The sequence below is a fragment of the Medicago truncatula genome, chromosome 7, assembly GCF_003473485.1.
Source record: "Medicago truncatula cultivar Jemalong A17 chromosome 7, MtrunA17r5.0-ANR, whole genome shotgun sequence".
Taxonomy (NCBI): Eukaryota; Viridiplantae; Streptophyta; class Magnoliopsida; order Fabales; family Fabaceae; genus Medicago; species Medicago truncatula.
The window spans coordinates 17,029,285-17,039,437 of NC_053048.1; the positions used below are offsets into that span (position 1 = coordinate 17,029,285).

The 10,153-nt window shown below is 32.9% G+C and overlaps 1 pseudogene; it reads left to right on the plus strand.

Annotated features, from left to right (window-relative positions):
* Positions 1-1,560: 1,560 nt before the first annotated feature.
* LOC25480149 (serine carboxypeptidase-like 45) lies at positions 1,561-8,718 on the plus strand (annotated as a pseudogene).
* The last annotated feature ends 1,435 nt before the right edge of the window (positions 8,719-10,153 follow it).

The following is a 10,153-nucleotide window of genomic DNA, read 5'->3' on the forward strand; positions in this document are numbered from 1 at the left end:
TATTTTTTTGAAGTTTAGAGAGAGAAAGGGAATGTTTATTTTAAGTTTAGAGAGAGAAGGTAAAAAATTTATGTATATATAACATAACATTCGCCAATTACTAATTTACTAAAATACCCCTAATAAGGGTAAAATGGTAAAAGAAACTGACATTGATTTTTCTAAATAGTATAGTACATTTTGCAAATTAAGGTCTATGTGAAATTAGTCACTTCTTTGTGCAAATTCTTTTAATCACATAATGGACTATATATGGACTTAAAAAGGAAAGGAATGATGAGATACACATGGAAGCATTTTACAAAGGATAGTGGATCTTTTTGCAAATTTTACAACACACATCCACTATTGAGATTCTCACCACACAAACACACACTACACTCTCCTCTTTCACTCAAAGATACGTTCTTTCCTTCATCTCTAACTCATCCTCGCTAATATTACACACTCCAACTTTACTTTAACGCATATAAGTCCTTCATTATAAATGTTATCTTTCACTTACTTAGTTACTTTACTTCATCATTTTTAACCTCTTCTCAAATGACGACATCTAAAACACTATGCATGTTCATTGGAGTATTTTTTGTGGAGAAGCTGCTCATCTTGGGAGTGGGAGTGAATTCAACTCTAGAAGACAAAATCAAAAGCTTGCCTCAGCAACCGAAAGTTGGGTTCCAACAGTTTTCGGTTCATGTCACCCTTGATACACACCATAGACCACTCTTCTACTATTTGGTAGAGGCAGAGGTAGATCCTGCTTCAAAACCAGTTGTACTCTATTTAAACGGTGGTAGGTAACTAACTCTATTAATTTTACTTAATCTATACTATTTTTGTTACAAAACACTAACTACATTCTTCTAAAATTCTTCAAGGACCTGGCTGCTCATCAGTTGGCCAAGGTGCCTTTTCAGAACACGGTCCTTTCCTGCCAACAACAAAGGGTACTATTTGGAGAAGATGGTGAATAGCGAGGGGGGGGGGGAACATGGGTTTTTAGAAAGAGAGGGGAATAGTTTTTCGAAGTTTAGAGAGAGAAAGGGAATTTTTTTTTTTAAGTTTAGAGAGAGAAGGGAAAAAATTTATGTATATATAACATAACATTCTCCAATTACTAATTTACTAAAATACCCCTAATAAGGGTAAAATGGTAAAAGAAACAGACATTGATTTTTCTAAATAGTATAGTACATTTTGCAAATTAAGGTCTATGTGAAATTAGTTACTTCTTTGTGCAAATTCTTTTAATCACATAGTGGACTATATATGGACTTAAAAAGGAAAGGAATGTTGAGATACACATGGAAGCATTTTACAAAGGATAGTGGATCTTTTTGCAAATTTTACAGCACACATCCACTATTGAGATTCTCACCACACAAACACACACTACACTCTCCTCTTTCACTCAAAGATACATTCTTTCCTTCATCTCTAAATCATCCTCACTAATATTACACACTCCAACTTTACTTTAACGCATACAAATCCTTCATTATAAATGTTATCTTTCACTCACTTAGTTACTTTACTTCATCATTTTTAACCTCTTCTCAAATGACGACATCTAAAACCCTTCTCATGTTCATTGGAGTATTTTTTGTGGAGAAGCCGCTCATCCTGGGAGTGGGAGTGAATTCAACTCTAGAAGACAAAATTAAAAGCTTGCCTCAGCAACCGAAAGTTGGGTTCCAACAGTTTTCGGGTCTTTTAACCTTTGATACACACCATAGATCACTCTTCTACTATTTTGTAGAGGCAGAGGTAGATCCTGCTTCAAAACCAGTTGTACTCTGGTTAAACGGTGGTAGGTAACTAACTCTATTTATATTGCTTAATCTATACTATTTTTGTTACAAAACAATAACTACATTCTTCTTAAATTCTTCAAGGCCCTGGCTGCTCATCAGTTCGTCAAGGTGCCTTTTCAGAACACGGTCCTTTCCGGCCAACAACAAAGGGTCTTGTTAAAAACCCGTTCAGTTGGAACAAATGTAACACAACAACTTTCTTTCATTTTTGTTTATTTTTAATATTTTTTATTTTTATTTTTGTGCTCAAAATTTATTTTTCTACATTTTGCAGTAGCTAACATGATCTACTTCTGGGGCGGAGCCTCCCCCAAGCTAGCCTGGGCACTAGCCCAGACTTAGCTCCAACTTTCTTTGTAGCAAGCCCTACCATTACTAGAATTTTTAGCTTTTCCTGCGGATTATTGTGTAAATTCCGAAGGAAATGCATTTCCTGCAGATTTTGCCAAGGATTTAGGTTCCGCAGGAAGGATATATCCGTAGGAAATGTGAATTTATCAGCAGGAAATGTAAAATTATTCGTAGGAAGGAAGTAACGTTTGCGATAAATTTTTTGCCCAGGTTCTATAAAATTCCTAGCTCCGCTGTAACGCCCGTTTCGAATTATTTAATTATTTAATTGAGTCTGAGAGCTATTTAGGTGAGTTATATTATATTTATATAATATTTAAGTGATTTATGGTGATTTGAGATGATTTTTAAGATTGAGGTGTAGTGACTTATTTTATTGTTTAATAAAATAAGATTTGAAAATAGAATAAGTATTGAGATGGGGGTTGTTTGGTGAATTTAGAGAGTTTAGTGGTATAAGTGGAATAAGATAAAATAGATTGGAGGAGATATAAAAAGAGAAAAACCTAGTTTTAGAAAAACATAACGTACGTACGATCAGTTTTGGAAAAAGGGAGAAAAAGTCAAGAGAAGGGAGAAGACCTAGAGGGGCTGCGATTTCTGATTATAAGGTATGGGTGAGACTAGCATTCAATTCTATTAATTATGTAATTCAATTGGTTGTAATTAACAAGTTGTAGGATTGGATTAGAAAAGTTGGAAAATTAGGGTTTGAGAGAGAATTGATTATTAAACGGTGAAAATTTGTTAAAAAGATGTAGAAACTGTCCTTAGACCTTAGATAATGATTAAGAGGAATTCTAGAATCGAGATTAGGCTTAAAACCATGAGAGTTGATGATTTTTAGGCAAAACTGCACTTCTTCCCGTCACGACATTCATCGCTCGCCTCCCGAGCTATGATCCTCGCCACGGCGAGTGATGAACTTCATCGCTCGCCTCGCGAGCAAACCTTACCCGCCTCGCGAGCTGCACGTCGCAACTCGCCAGTTGAACTCGCCTCGCGAGCCTGACTAGAGAGCATGCAAGATTTTGTGATTTTGACTTTTGAGTTGAACCTTAGATGCCTTTGAGTGCCTGAACATGTCTAATATTGATTAGGAAAGAATGTAGGATGAGATTGAACCTGGAAAGACTTAGAATGAAACTTTGGAGAATCTAACCGAACTCGCCATGGCGAGCAGAGGCTCTCGCCTCGCGAGCACTAGTGTTACAGAATGCCTTGTTTAGGTTAAATGCGATCTTTGTCGCACGAGTTGATATGGGTTGAACCTTGGGATAGTAATGAGGAATATGTATGATATTAATGATGATCTGTGGAGTTTTTATATGATGATTTGATGATATTTATAATGTTATATAATTAAATATATATTGTATGAATTATGATTGATGATTGAGATGTTGATGACGTGCATTTGTAATTGTTATATAGGATGATTATTATTATTGAATGATGCTGTCTTGTTGTCGTGATGAATATGATTTACTTTGATGATTAATGAGAGAATATTATATATTGTGAATGATGATGATATGAAGTTGTAATGATTGTATTTGATGATTATTGTTGATGTTGACTTGTTGCAAATTATTTGATGTTGTTGCCTTGCTGATGTGATGTATTAATATCATTAAGATGCTAATGTTGATTTAAGTCATTTGAGTTTATAAGATGTCGGCCCAATTTATTAGAGTCATATGAGATGTTTAAGTTGTAATATGTTGATCCAAATTATTGGAGTCATAAGAGATGTCTAAATTATTAAGTTGTTAGGATGTTGAGTCCATTGCATACTCATAATACGAGATGGGGGAGGGCTTGATGCTCTGTAATGTATATTTATACACAATATGAGATGGGAGAGAGCTTGATGCTCTGGGAGCCTATTTACGCTCAATATGATTGGTACCACATGCATGATTAAGATGTCGTAGTTGCATTTTTGTCAAGAGGGTCTAAGAAGAATAAGAGGTCTAAGTTGCATTGTTAAGTTGAAGTTGTGTCGTAGTCGATTAAGTCGTTCTCTATCCTTGAGTTGTTGAAGAAAGATTATTTGATGTTTCATGATGTTGATTTAAGATGTTATTATGATGTTGTTTGTGAATGAGACCATGATGATAATTATGAATATGTGTTCCTTATATTATTGATAGGTGATTATTATGTTATATTGTATACGATTATTATTGATAGGTGATTATTATGTTATATTGTATATGATTATTATTGATACGTGATTATTATGTTATATATTGTATATGATTATTATCAATAAGTGATGATTAAGTTGTGTTGTTATGTAATTATGAAATGACGATTACGTTGTATGACAAAGTTGATATTTATGATGTGATGATTTATGTTGGTTATGATTTGATTCTTATGTGCCAAATGTTGATGTATAAAACATGATGAATATGGAGTTAATGATGAATTGAAATTGATTTAAATTGTTAACGCAATACTATATGATTATATTACCATCTATGATTAGTTTATAATGTTGTTAAATATAATTGTTGAATTATATGTTTAATATTATTTTTTGTGAAATCTCACCCCTTCTGCTTGGAAATGTTGCTCTTCGTATGAGTAACTTGCAGGTGAACGAGAGTAGGTCGCTGTGTTTGCTGTTGTGAGTGGCTATCCCTCACTGTGTCTTTTAGGTGTTCTGATACGTAACGGAATGTGATCTTTTGTGGCTATTTTCTATTCATTTATGTATTGTTTATGTTTTAATAAGGCCTGCGTGCCAAAAACTTATCTATGTTAATGAATTTAATCCGCTGCAAAGTTTGAATTAATATGTTGATGATTTTTGGAAAGATAATTAGTTAATTATCTCATTTATCATATTTTAGAAGTGTAACATTCCGTGATATGTTGTTTACTCAGATAAATATTTTTAAAATTTTTAAGTTGAGAAAACGGGGTGTTACATCCGCCACTGATCTACTTAGACACTCCAATTGGTGTTGGTTTCTCATATTCAGCTAACAAGTCTGATTATGCTTTTGTGAATGACCAAATTACAGGTTTTGTTTTTTTACTTAATTTTCTTCACTAAATCACCTCAAGTTCTGATATTTTTACCAATCCATTGTTATATATATATATATATATATATATATATATATAGCTAGGGATAACCTGTTGTTTCTACAAGGCTGGTTCTCCAGATTCCCCATGTATCAAAACAGCGACTTCTTCATCACCGGAGAGAGCTACGCAGGTAGTAAATTTTTTCATAAGTGATTTGTATTTTTTGTTAATTAACAAAACAACTCATTAATTACTGTTTTCAGGTCACTTTGCCCCTCAGCTTGCGGAGCTAATCCTCCAAACCAAAGCCAACATAAGACTAAGCTCTGTTTGGATTGATGGAACATAATGGAGCGGAGTGGAATGGAACGGAATGGAATGGAGCAGAGAGTCCATTCCACTTTTGGGTATTTTATGATGGAGCGGAATGCATTTTTCATTCCATTGTTTGGAAAGTTGATGGAATGAAATAAATTATAACTTTTTATTCCATTTTTACCCTTGCTTAAAATATAATCTTCTATTAAATTTTGTTGTTTCTAATATGTTGAATATTTAAAATGTATATCAAATATTACTGCAATATTTTATCATCTAAATTGTACTTTATAAAACATTTTTTTCATCTAAGTTGTACTTATAAAACATATCATTGTCCCTTGCAAAAAAATATCATTGTTTTACTGTACTATATATTAAAATGGATTTCATAATATGATCACATATTTTTAGAAAATAAACGTTTTTATTTATTTTTTGAATAAAAGAACGAAAATTAGTTCTGATATAAATTTTATACCTTTTCAATAAGTAGAACTAAATCGAAAGGTTTATTTTAGTTTGATAATGGAAGCCATATAAAAATAATTTAATATATTCTAATCAACGTTAGTGTTTTTTTTTTTTTTTTTAATTGTACGTGTTTCTAGTGAAAGCAAATTAAAAGATAGCCACGCATAAGATACGTTGAAGAACCGAAGATGAACAAAGTTGTAAAGCTGAAGAAAAAGAAATTTAATGAAGAGGTTGTATTTGTAATTTAATCATTCAATAAATAAAGTTATTAGTGGTTCCATTCCATTCCACCCAAATTAAAGGGTAACCAAAATGTAATTAAGTAATGGAATATGATGGAATGAATACCATTGGGTTCCATTCCATTCCATCCTTTTAATGACAATCCAAACAATGGAACTGTAATTTATTCCATTCCATTCCATCTCAAACCACCAATTCAAACATAGCCTAAAGGGATAGCAGTGAGTATAAATACAAATGCGGAATACTTTTTTAAATAATTTTCGGATACGAAACTATAATTTTTTACTAACATTGTTCCTTTGTTGATGTTTTACAGATGGGAAATCCCCTTCTTGAATTCGACACAGATTTCAGCAGTGGAGCTGAATTTTTGTGGTCACACGGGCAAATCTCCGAATCAACATGTCAAATGTTGAAAAATATTTGCAGCTTTGCGGAGATTAAAAGGCAAATTCGGGGTGGGAACCTTAGCACAGGCTGCCAAGAAACAAGCCAGATATTGTCAACCAAGGTTAGTAGATAAATATTCATTTAATCTCTATGTTATATTTATATAAACCATTATTTACATTTGAATAGAAAGCAAGCGGACATTTTTACAGTAGAGATTGCACTTTTACGTAGAGATTTTTCATTTACAGATTAGCGGATATACTGATAGATTTGATGTTATTGCTGATACTTGTCAACCACAACAAAGTCAACAGGCATATGTGTTGACCAAACTGGTATATACTGATATATATATTTTGTCTCAATCTAATTTCTTGTTTTTTTACGTTCAAATTCTAATGTTTCATTCCATCTCCAATTTAGCAAGCGGAAGAGAAGATTGATGTGTGCGTGGAAGATAAAACCATCACATATCTTAATCGGAAAGAAGTGCAGAAAGCATTGCATGCGGATATTAAGCTTGTAGGGGTCGGCCGCTGGTCAACCTGCTCATCGTAAGTTTTATATTCTGATAGTAGATACATAGATGGCTTAACATTAGAGTTTGGAATTACCAAATGTTCTTCAACTTAAGAGACAAATCGGTGATTCAGCCTAAATTAAATGAAATAGCAATAGTAATATATTCCATTATTCGTGTTTATTTTTAAATGTATGGAACTGAGAAGAAAATGTGATTCTGTTTAATCTCTCGCTTTATAAACTCTAGTCCAGTTTGAAGATATGAGACGTACAACAAATTTTCTTTGTTCTAATCATAATGAGTCAAAAATAAATACCTTTTAACAACCATCCATTCAGTACTACTCTATATTGGGGAATAGATTAACTCATTTTGTCCAATGTTTGTTTTGACGGCTAATATAAATATTTTCCTTCTGTTAGAGTTACCGCATATGATTTTCAAAACCTCGAGAATCCTACCATTTCTATGCTAGGGAAACTTGTTAAATCTGGTGTACGGGTTCTATCATACAGGTAACACAATTTTTTTCTTCTAACCTATACTTTACTTTTTAACATTATTACATCCGTACCATAATCAATATTTTTATTTTCCCTTGCAGTGGTGACCAAGATTCGGTCATACCATTTACTGGAACAAGATCCTTAGTGGCTGGGTTGGCCAAAGAGCTTGCGTTGAACACAACAGAGTCCCATAGAGCTTGATTTAAGGGAAGACAGGTAAATGTTTGAAACATGTGAAATTTTTTAGGCTTAAATATGTATTTCATCATTGCAATTAGGAGTCGTTTAAAAATTAGTCTATTTATTCGCTAATCCTTGCAAACTAGCCTTGCAATCATTAATCATTTAAAATTTTGTCTTTTGACCAACTTAATCACTGCCACGTCACTAATTTGATGACGTGGCAATCACTACCACACATGAAATACCAATTTTGCCCTTAAGAAGAGAACATTATATTGAAGAAAGAATTGGAAACCCAGGGGTAAAATTGGAATTTCATGTATGACAGTGATTGCCACGTCATCAAATTAGTGACATGGCAGTGATTAAGTGGGTAAATTGCCAGGATTAGCGATTAGAGAGACCAATTTTTAAACGACCCCTAATTGCAAGGATGAAATTCATATTTAAGCCAATTGTTTATAATGACTATACTATTGAGAATAATTACTTAACAACCATTCTAAATCTCACCATATCATATCTACATGACCACATCCTGATTAATTGTTAAGTCATTCACATCACTTTATCATCTTCACATCACTATGTCTTCTTTCTTTAAAAGTGATTTTTTAAGTTTCACTTATTATAAATCCCTACTTTGAAACTAACTTATTTTTTAATTGATTGTCTAGGTTGCTGGCTGGACCCAAGTATATGGGGATATGCTGACCTTTGCCACCATCAGAGGAGCAGTTTATGAAGCTCCTTCTTCTCAACCAGGGAGCTCTCTGGTGCTTTTTAAGTCCTTTTTGGAAGGAAAACAGCTTCCAAAACATTGAAAAATTCATTGTAATATGTAACATCATTGTAATTATCATTAATCTTTTTTGGTCAAATGTTACTTTTATTTATTTATTTTAACAGTTAGTGTTGTTTTACAATTACAATAGAGCATCAATGAAAATTAAAAAGCATGAGCTGATAAAAATAAAGATAAAGAACATCAATTTCAATGTAAAAAAAAAATGCACATTACCAGCATAATTAACAATAATAGAAGTACCATTAGCTAAGCTAACTCTAACAAATTTAATACTGTAAAATGAACTAAAATATTGAAGAGAAGAACATCTATGGTCAATGGCACCATAATCAATAAGCCAAAAGCCAAATATTGGATGATGTAGATAAAAGAAAGAAACACACTATGATTACCTGCACTAGAATGAGTATGAGATTGGTCTGAAGTAAGCACAGGTGAGACACTGACATGATTGGAAACAGAAGGAGTGGAAGTTTAAGCAACGAAATTTGATTGTTGAAGCAAGGATACATGTTGTTCAAACTTCTTTTGAGATAAACCAGTACTGAGACTATTTACGAAACCATCAGTGTTGCTGGTAAATGAAGGAGCTGCACTATTTTCAAAAGTAGAAGCATTTGCAGAAGAATGTTGATTATTAAAGCTAGGATGACCATGTTTTTGATAGGAAAATTCAACTGTGAGGTCATTTCAATTGCAAAAGGTGCAAAACCATGAACCAATCTTGTGAGAAGAGTTACCAAAGGACCCTTTACCATGACCTTGGGCTTTCTTGTGTCAGAATCATCGATCAATATGCTACGATCTTCAACAATGGACACAGATGAAGAAGTAGAATTATTGGTTTCTTCTTGAACACCAATAGAATACACCTTGTTAATAGATGGAAGTGGACCCATGAGCAACACCTAAGTCTTAACCGCAAAGAAATTATCGTCCAGTCCAGTAAAAATTGCATAACCTGATCTCCAATTCTATAATTGCGAACAACATGCAAAGCTTCACATCTACTGGGATGTGGACATGAACAATTGGGCATAAGTATGCGTGAATTCAACACCTCCCATAAGGAATGCATTTTAGTGAAATAGTCTAACACAGGTTTACAACCGTGCTTGAGATTATTAATTGAAGAACGTTGAGAACCAATAAAAATTATATCAGCTTTGGAAAACCTCACTTTAAGATCTTTCCAAACATAAAAAAATTTAAAAAAAAATCATGAAAAAAATGGTTACACCTTTCCCACAAAGTTTGAGTTACAAGTTGGACATTATATACTATTCTGTTTTTTGTAATATTCGTAAATGATGAAAACCATGAAAAAATTTCGTCATGTATTAGATGTATATGAATACAATCGGTTGCTTAGAGTTTATGAACAATATACTAATTACCTATTCCTAGAAGTTAATAGGAAATAATAAGTCTATTAGTAATCAATAAAATTTACTAAGTTTCTAGTCGATTTGTAATAGCTAAGATATGA